Here is a 10,648-nt window from a genome sequence, read left to right as displayed (position 1 = left end):
ATGCCTGATAACTGACCCCTTCAGCACCTCATGATCACACAGACTGGTGTGCTTCTTCAGTGTGGACTTTGTTGCTTCTGAGCTAGATGGCCATGTGTTTACCTTCAAGTCTTTAATACCCCAGATGCTCTGTCTTTTGATAGCCGGGATCCATCAGCTTTCTTCACCACATTTGCTTATGCACCCGCTTTGTCTTCAGCGAGATCATGTAGGGAAGGTGAGCATTATGGAATGCCAGTTTAATAGAACAAAGTATTCTTGCATTGAGGGAGTACTTGAGTGAATGGGTTTGAATTCTAAATGAGAGAGGTCTATTTCTGAGAGTACTTGCCTGCAGCCATCTACTGATTGTAGAGATTGTACTGATTAACTCAGTTTGTTTGAAATAAACCCATACCTGTGTGAACTAGAATCATAGTAGTAATAACAATATTTGATTTACCATCTTATGTGTGAAATAAAAGAAGCAATTTAAAGCTAATTCTCGATTTTCCAGTAACTATTTATTTTACAGTAAAACAACACAAATAAAATTAATTTTAATGCATTTATGGTACTTTGACCCAGAATACTCAAATAGCATTTAAAATTTTATAATGAGCTATTTTACACTTTTGGTACTGTTTGGAAGAACCCTGGTGGTGTAGTAGTTACTTACTACAAGGCTAGCAGTTTGAAACCATCAGCTGTTTCACAGGAGAAGGCCAGGGGCAGATGGAGCTTTAGTCAGGCTTTGGAGGGTCAAGGAGTCCCTGGATGGAGTAAATGGGACACGTGCCGCTACTAATCCAAAGATTAGAGGTCCACTGCCACCCAGAAGTGCCTCAGAAGAAAGGCATTGGAAACTGTTGGGTGTGCAGTTTACAGGATGTCGCCATGAATTGGAGTCAACACAATGGCCATTTTTAAGACCTTGGTTGGAGGATCAATTGATGAGACAGCTACTTTTGAACACTTGCTGTGATGCAACACAGCCTGTGTGCAGGCATGGGGGTGAACAGGAAAGACAAAGTGCATGGTGACACAGAGATTCCCTCTAGGCAGAGAGAAGCTAGGTAAAAGGGAGAAAGACAGAAGTAAAATTTACAGTCAATTATTTCCTGCCCCACTGACAGTTTTGCTTGGTCTCAAACATGTTCAGTTTAATTAAGTATTTGGCTTGATGCATTGCCATTCGTGACTGCTTGAATTGAAAGTACAGATGGCAAGAGAAGTCGTGAAGAGTGGTTTCTACACTCAATGTAGATGAACTGCTAGTTCAGACAGCTTCTTACCTCAGCACCCACAGAACTAGCCATGTGCATGCAGATGGCTCCCCATTTTGCAGAAAGTATACTTGATGGGAAGTCACGAGATCCTCAGACTAGCAACTAGGGCTTCATTTCTTCTTCAGCATCCTTGTCAGGTGATTGTCCAGCCTGTCTGTGTCCCGTCCCACCCCCCTGAGATAACCCACTCTAGTTTGAGAGAGACACTTCTTAGTAGAAAAGACTTAAATTAAATCTACTTCCATCTAGCTCCATCCCCGGAACCATACACAATATGACTACTTTTTCTTTCAGTGAGGGTACTTCCGTTGAATACAGACAGCTATACTCGGCCCTACATAGTTTTCTTCTTCTGGTGAAAATCCACTCCGTTTCATGGACGACAATGAAATAAACCTCATAATGCATTTGCTTTACTCCTTCTCTCTGTTCCTACTCAACCCTGGGAATTCTTTACAGTTCTCCAATCCTTCTGCAGCATAACACCCGAAGCCAAGTGCCTTCCTGGCCCTGGAAGAAAATGCAGAATGAATGAGAAAGCAGTCGCTGCTTTCAAAGGAGCTTTCCTGTGCCCAGATATCCTTTTGTCTTCAAGGAACAATGAAAAACACATGTCATAGTTAATTTAGTAATTTTGCAGGACTCATTGCTTTTATCTCATAGAAGCATAGGATATTAAGCAAATTTAAAATGTTTTTAAACTTCATATAATCTAGTTCTGGACAACACAGATCTGAGTGGGTATATAAGCTTCCTTGTTTGGATGCAGTGTTCTCTTGTTGCAGCATATGCGTACACTGAAAATTGTGTTAGATCTCGCAGCCACAACTCATGTTAACCGTCAGCTAAGAACCCATGAGTCAGTTTCTCAGGAACAGCTACGAAGATGTATCTGCTTCATCTTGTAGTTGTGCCTTTGATATTTGGATCTAAGTGTAGGATATGGCAATTATCGTGTCTCATTTGAATCAATCTGTTCCATTTCAGCCTGTTCAGATCGTTTGGGAACTGTTGTATATGCCAGATGCAAATACAGTGATGAGTAAGATCTAATGCCTTCCCTTGAGATACTCATGCCCACAATACCTTCATGAGATGCCGGGCTTAAAACACATATCCTGTTTACGATCTTATTTACAGCCTGGTAATCTGCTTACAAAAGAAAAGCAAAGAAATTAGTTGACATGACTTGCTAATCTACTTTTTCTTCTTCTCTTTTATGATATCTGGCCACTCTGTCATTAGTAGACAAAAACACAAAGCCAAAAAAACCCCTCAGTGCCGTCAAGTTGATTCCTACTCATAAAGACCCTTTAGGACAGGATAGAACTGCCGTGCGGATTTCCAAGGCTGAAACACTGGACAGGAGGATAAGGCCTCGTCTATCTCCCTCAGAGCAGCCGGTGGTTTCAAAAGTATGCCCCTGTTGTTCACAGACCAGGCTGTGACTGCTGTGTCACTAGGGCTCCCGTGATATTTGGCCACTCTGTCACTTATAGATGGAAATGGTTAATAGTGGGCCAAGCTTAAGGTCAACACCCGGCTCTTTAAACCACTAAACACTTTGCAGGTTCCTTAAAGGGGAGCCAAATTGCATCATGCGTCTAAGCATAAGGAGAAAGTATGCTATTTTTCCTGTGGGCGCACTCCTTTTATTCTGCTTTATTACAGGCGACTCTCATCTTACTAGGCGTGTCTTTATTTATCAGGTTTTTAACTAAGTTGACTTTTTTCTTTTCTAAGTGGAAACATTATGTGTAGACAAACCTGCCCTTTCCTTAAATTCATAATTTCAGGATCTCGGTTTAAATGTTTGATTTTGTGTTTTGTAAATGAATCTAAGTGCCACTGATAGGCCACAGATATAGGGATTTCTTTGAAATTTTAAGTGAAAGGGCACCAAATAGAAAGGATGTTTTATGATAATAGGTATGTGAAGAACTCTCTTTGTGATGGCTTGTGTAAGCCTTCATGGTTGGTCCTTAGCGATGTGGGGTTGGTGCTACGCAGGGGGGTTTGCATCCCCATTTTCCGGACTCACTAGTCTTAGACAGTAGCATGCTTCCATACCAAGATCTACAGAGAAAGGGCTGAGAGCCTGGAAGAAAGGGAGCAAATTTTTACTGTGACCAAAGCATGCAATATGCCTTTTTTTTTTTTAAGTTAAGGAAACCAAAAAGTATCCCAAAATGTTCCTAGGTTTTGCAATGAATTTCCAAGAGAAGTTTGTTTTAGGGAAACATCTCTAGATTTCCCACTTGACATATTACCTTTGTAAGAGTGAAAGAAAAAAAATTTTTTTTTCATTCATCAGAAAAATAAATTATTTAAAGTCTAAATATACTGCCTCTGAGAATGACATAGCTGGGTTTTCAGAACCCGTGGAAATGTGTCCTACCACAATAATAATCACAAACAGAAAGATAGTTGATTCAATACATTCATATGTCCCACCAGTTGGTTGTCAGGAAAATTCTTTACTTCAGAAAAGAAAAAAAGTTTACATTGATTAAGAGTTACTTTTGGCTCATTCTTTGAGGTAAAATGCCTCTTTAGATGCTGCTTTATTATTGCTGTGCTTCTAAGGTTAGAGCATTAACGGCAGTAGTTTTGAAATCGTGGAGTCATTCATAGCAACTATAAAACTATGCCCTATTGAATAATAGGGAATAGGTCACTATTTTGCCAGAAGAATGAATAAAATGAATCACTAAATCAGTTACAGTCAAAATCAAACTTTCAGAATAACCATGGAAAAATAAACAAATGCAATAGAGATAAACAGGTGCTTGATACAAAGGATGTATGTATGGATTGTGATAAGACTTGTATGCATGGATTGCGATAAGACTTGCCCCCAATAAAATGATTTAAAATAAAATAAAATGAACATGTACTAAAGCTAACTGAGGTTGGAGAATTGAGCCCACCCCGAAGTACCTCAGAAGAACATCAGACATGAAAACCCCTCCGGAGCACAGTTCTACTCTGATACACATGGGCTCCCCATGAGTTGGAATTGACTCAAAGTCAACTAACCATGACAACAGCATCATACTGAAAAGATACTCAACATGTGCTCCTAAGTGACTTACAATCTGTTGAAGGATAATAGCATGTACTGGTAATGGTAATGAGGGACAAATTAAATCTAGCTAATACAAGTGTGAGTAGACATTTCTTGATTGCTTGATTCTCTTGGTTGCTTGGTTGCTTAATTGATAAAAATTATGTAACCGATCCCCAACACACACAACTGATAGGAAATCAGGTTTTCTGGGTCTGAATCTTTTGCTATTTTAATTCTTAAATGTTACCTTTTATTTAAAAAATTATATATTTACGATGTTGACGTCAGAAGAGTTGATCTCAGTTGATCTCAGAATTTGCTTCTGAAAGATCTTAGCCTTGAAAGCTCTAAGGTTCTGCTGTGCCCACGTGGGCTTTCGATGAGTCAGAATCAACATGACATCAACTAATGATAACAAACAGTGAAGATATAAGTGGTTCATTGAGAGACTTGGACTCCATCCTCATCAAATAGATGTACAACTACCAATTGTCTGGCAGTGGGGGGGGGGGGATGCCTGTTGCTGATGAACAAACAAGTTTTAGGGGTGTTTCCAAGCTAAGACTGATGCAGTAAGGAGGCCTAGTAATTTACATCTAGACATCAGCCAATGGATCACAGTCTACATCTGGATATCAACCCTGTGGACCACAGTGGCCCATTCCATTGTGCATGGTGTCACAATGAATGAGTCAGGGACCAAATCTAAAGTAGTAACAATAATAGCATGTAAGTGACAGTAAGTTAATAGAAAATTTTGATTACAAACAATATTCTTCAGTTTAATTTGTAAAATATTTTCTGAGCATACCATGGGGAATCAAGAGGATAAATGAGAGATACTCCCAAGTCTACCAAAGGAGGGAAGAATATACAGAATGCTACAATATGGTTTCAAAAGTATGCAAAAGGGAGGATTAGTTTTGCCTCTAAGTGCATACACTTTGTGAGATTAATGGGAGAAAAGAAAATGTGTGTTAAAAAAAAAAACACCATGGCCCTCGGAAGAGCAGGTATAGCCAAGGAAAATGTACATGTGGTCTGCACTGGGGTGCATGAGAGCAGAGTAGACATCCCAGAAGGAGGGCTGGAATCAGAGAAAGCCTCACCTGAATGTTACTCCCTGGGCAGTCATGGCCAATTTATAAGTGGCCTGGAAGGCTGGGGTGGTAGAAAAGGGGTTGAAGATTGATGGGCATAAATTAAATGATTGGTACTTTGTACCCATGTGCTTCCCATGAGTCAGAATCAACATGACATCAACTAATGACAACAAATAGTGACGATCTACAGGCTACTTTGAACCATTCATTTTATTGATTTTTATTAAGAAATATCATGTGTCACCATAAGTGAACCTCTATTATATTTAAGCTCTTAATTCTTATACATGAAAACATAGAATCTGTGAGAAACCAGAGCACTCTATGCAAAGTTTCATTCAACACTTTGGGAACAAGACAGCTAGTTGTGTAAATTCATTCAGAAAGCTATTGGTTTAAAACTATTCAAGTCGGGTATAAGAATATATTAAAATAAGTGAAATTACCCCTAAGTGAGTGCAGGTGTCTATGCAATGATAGGAGGACAAGGATCAGCTGTGGGAAGTTGGGGTGGGAAGAAAATGGGCCTTGGCAGTAAGGTGACAAGACATCCCGCTTTTGGCGGGACAGTCCCTATTTTTGGCATTTTAAAAAAGTCCCGATTTTTGGAAAGAATGCACGACAAGCTAGGGAACGGTCTATTTGGCCCATATAGACCAAATTTTTAATCAAGAACTCCCCCACCCCCGCCCCCCGGTCAATGGTGTCCCACTTTGAATCTGGTCACCTTAGCACTGGGGACAGGTAGGCCTAGGCTTGAAAACACTAGCTGCACACTGGACTCTTTGGGGCAATGATCAAGCTCCCCACTCCTCTGGGAAGTCAGATTCAGATGCCGTTTACTAAAGGACTCCGGTAGTGGCAAATCCAGGATACATGCTCAGGCTTAAGCACTCACTGATTTCTTCCATTGCCCCCTTAAGGAAGCACCTTGCCCGGCTATTAAGGCCCAGCTCTCAACTGCGTTTCTCAAGTAAACCTTAGAAATGCTCCCTTTTTACCGCCAATTCCTCCCGTATTTGGTTTTTATGGTATACGTGCTAGATTTGATTTCAGGGCTCGTCTTCATTTGGGAATTTTAGTGAACTGAACAGGTAGTTTCTGAACCCACCAGCAATTCATCCCCTCGCTCCTTGGTTTTACAAAAGAATGTGATTGCAGATACTTTTGAGGCTAGATAGAGAAACCTCAGGCAGGAGTTCTGCAGATAGGAGGATAAATTGAGCCTCCATACTACATTACATCAATAGAATCTCACGATGACCTTAAATCACGCACAGATAACTCTGCCTCGTTCATAACCGTTAGAAATGTGCCGTTGAAGTGTGAAAATATTTATGCTGTTAGATTTCCCATCATTTTCTGTTCTTTCATTCCCTCTCATTTGCATTGGTTACTCATAAATGTAGATCTTTGGTTTGATTTGTACAACAGCTCCTTGTATTAATCTGTGAAAAGAAATTGCAAGCTGAGCTATTTGTACCACTTCTTCCCTGTTTGCCTGGTTTCAATAGTGAACTCAAAGGTGGGGGGGGTCCCAGTCCACTCTGCCTACAGGAGGGAGAAATGAACAGAATGAGCTCCTTTTTACACATATACCTCTTGCTTTAAAAAACAAAACAAAAAATGTAGCTGTGTTTTAGACTATAAGAGGTTTTCCTATAATATAAAAACCCTAATTTTTGAAAACTCATGTTTTATTCCCCAGAATAAATTATAGAAACTAACCAATTATAAACTAGACATTTTAATTTAAGATCATTGAGATGTTTATCCCACCATACTTGTTTATTAGGTATTTTTTCTTTTTAGAAAAAATGTATAAATCTATTCATAGAAAACACCCAACCATCAGCTCCTTGTAGTTTAGTGACAGGCAGAGGGAGTGGATTTACAGTGATATTCGTTAGGTTTTTAATTTGTAAAGAAATCATTTTAACTTAAAGAGAAATCATATGTCTTAATAACCTTGATTTTAAAAGTTTTGCATGACTACACCTTAAGGTTGAAACACATTTTATTTCATCATTTCCCAGAAGGGGCACCACATTCACCCATTTCCTGTTTTTAATCTCAGAATGTTCTCTATTTCCCCTCCATATCTCCTTTCCTGGCAGCAGGACCCTGGAAGCAGTCTACTTCTGCTCCTCCCTGAGATAGATGTACTTTTTACAGAGCTGTCATCAAATGGACATTTTCTTTGCGCAGAATTTGACATGGGAGGGGAATTTTGCTATCTCCATCATATGTGAAGCCAGTCAGCGACCAGTGAGCCCGTTCAGGGGCTGTACCTAGTCTGCATGCGTGCTGTTTCATAGTGCATGCTCAGAGCCCACTAGAGCCTATAGCTCTTCAAGACAGCCTTTTGGAGAGGATGCGTTTTCTTGTCACTAAGTTGTCTAAACCACTTGATCTTACTCCATTTACTCAGGTATATTGTAATTCTCTTGGAAAAGGAATCTGCCCGATTCTTTAAAGAATATCCCAAATGTACTGGAGCTTTTGCTGGGATAGATCAAGTTCATTACTGGAAATAGTAACTCTTGCATTATAGAGCAATGTTTTCAGGGGCACACGTGGTAAATTGCAAACCTCTTAATCAGGTAGGAATGCATTGCTAGTTTACTCACTTGCTCATTAATTCCTGCATTCATTTTCCCAGCAAGCATTTCTTACATTTTCAGAATAGCCCAGGAGTTCAGATTAGCACATGCACAGAGCTGGATTCTACATTTTGCACAGCAGCCTTGGTTTCAAATATGTCGTCTTCTTGAAGCCAGAAAGTCTCCCTGCTCTTGCTGACCACACTTCACCTCCGCCAAAGTCACCAAACCTACAGTGCTCGTTGCCTGTACCCTAAACGACCCTGCCTTTGAATTCTCTTCTGGGTTTGGATAGTGTTTTCTGTTTCCTTCTCTGTGTATGAATTTTCCACTTCTTATCTGCTGGTGATAAAGTGAAGGAAAAAATCGACAATCTTTATAGTTGTGCATAAAGTCTGAGTGAATAATTTCTGAGTGAATGTCTGAGGGACTCTCCCGTGAGTAAATTTTAGTTCAAGGATTTTACTTCTCTTTTTTGTTGGCTGCCTGAGAGGTCAGTTTTACTTTCTTTCTCATTCTTGACCTCTTGCCACCAAGTGAAGAAGACTGAGGCATTACTTCTGAGTAAGTGTAATGTCACTTGCGTGCCTGAGATAAGCTAGTGATGCTGTTGATCTTCTCGGGTTTACATATTTCAAGTTGAGCATTTCAGAGTCAGGCAGAGGACTTTGTGTGTGGCAACCCTGCGACCTTTATGCAGACCACTTCTACTTAAATTTCCATTTTGCTTTTATCCTTTCAACCTGCAGCCTAGACATTGAAATAATATACTAACACCATTCCTTTATTTGATGTGGAAGTATGCTGTTGGGATTACTTTACCAGAAATAGTATTTTATTAGGCCTTCAACCATAGTACATCTTAGAATAATTAGTAATCCAAATGGCACAGTACACAACTTTCTATGAGTACTATGTAATGTATATTTTCCCTTTTACATAAGTTCTAGAATTTTTTTAATACATTCCTGAAAATAAAATACTGCTCAAACCAAAAAGTCATCATTGCATTGGCTCTGATATAATGACCACATGTGTGTCTGTGGCATCCTGTGCTCCACAGGGCTTTCTAGGTGATCACTAGGGTTTTTGGTGCACTCAGCATCCTTGGCTAGCACTGGGAGTGAGTGCCTGCAATGTGCATCACAACAGAGGCTAAACAGAGGGTTAACCTATGAATAATGCCAAAGATCGTGGTTTTCAGGGACATGTTTGAACAACCTCTGGTGCCACACACCACAAGTCAAAAACATACTTTGGGGCATAAGCAGTGTGTAATGCATGGACATGCCATCTACACATCTGTCCAGTAGGGCCCTTGCAAGGTATTGGGGTGAAATAGGAGGTGATCTGCTACTTGGATAATACGGAAGTGACAGGTCTCAGTGTTCCGTTTTCAGTGGCCACCGGTGAGCATCTCCTGGGGCAAGTCTTGGATGAACCTTCTAGATTCTTCAAGGAAATAAGTATGATAGCCACATACTTCTCCCATACCAAGTAGATGCCTAAAATTGATTTCAGGAAGCAAAGCCCTGATAGTCCGCTCTTTTATAGTTAATGTGATCAGAGAGCAGGTGTGAGTGGTTGAAACGAGAGTCTTTCAAGTATAAAGTACAAGGTGGGGAGGAGCCATAAGACAGTGTTATTTGTATGCTGTGGTCAGGCTCCAGCTGCAAGAGGTCTGACCAAATAAGAAAGGCGGATGGAAGCAACAGGAACATTCTCCTCACATTTATAGCCTCCCCAGGCCAGGCCATGTCAATTTAATACATTCAAAGCTCTGTGCCACCCAGCATGATGTGTAAGACTGTTTAGTTGTGAACCATGCATGCAAATGGAAGCTCGTGTTTTATTCTATATTCAATTTTAAGCTTCAGATATCTAAATCTTTAGATTTTGGATGTTTATATAGCAGCTTTCCATTTGTTTGCTTTAAAAAAAAATCAGAAAGAGACAGTCCTTGAAAGGTACCACTAAAGTTTGAAGTAATCAGTTATTTTCTATGAAACCAGTGATCATTCTTGGTATAAGTATTTCTCTTGGAAAATGAGGAAGAGAGAACATTGCATTCATTTTAGGACCTGCACCTGTGTGGGAACTTTCCATCCAAATTCAGAGTCCTCACTAGATAAGCCAGGCTGGAAGGCCCTACTCAGCCAGGCTCGCCACCTACTAATGCTACCGGTCTCTGAAAGGGGCAGATAAGGGTTGTTGTGTTTTTTTTGTCTATGTAACCTCCAAACAACCCTGGTAGGGCAGTCTCCAACTCAAGGCTCTACTCCTGGTTATCTTCACAAACAGAAAATACCAGTTAATGAGTTCATTCCAAATGTATCCCCCTCCCTCGTGGTTTTTGGTTTTTTTTTTAAGGATTTCAGGCTCTTCAGTCTTTTGTCTGTTTTCCTCATTCTAAGGCAGGTATTTGGAGCATCCTAAAATTACCTAAGTGAATATATTTGACTTTGTACCATGTTTCCATCCACCTTCAAATTGAGTTGTTGATTATAGTCAAGAAAGTGTTGCCCTATTTACATTCTGGACTTTTTTTTTTTAATCATTTTATTAGGGGCTTATACAACTCTTATCACAATCCATACATACATC

The 10,648-nt window shown here is 40.0% G+C and overlaps 1 protein-coding gene across 1 annotated transcript in view; it reads left to right on the top strand.

Moving 5' to 3' along the window:
- The window catches only part of IKZF1 (IKAROS family zinc finger 1), a 109,841-nt gene that overhangs the window by 36,962 nt on the left and 62,231 nt on the right, over positions 1-10,648 (top strand). The gene's annotated exons all lie outside the window — the stretch shown is intronic.

This window comes from Echinops telfairi, unplaced genomic scaffold (assembly GCF_000313985.2).
Source record: "Echinops telfairi isolate 266 unplaced genomic scaffold, ASM31398v2 ScPeMD7_7;HRSCAF=31, whole genome shotgun sequence".
Classification (NCBI taxonomy): domain Eukaryota; kingdom Metazoa; phylum Chordata; class Mammalia; order Afrosoricida; family Tenrecidae; genus Echinops; species Echinops telfairi.
Note: the sequence above shows the minus strand (reverse complement) of the source record. Positions and strands in the feature narration are given on the sequence as shown.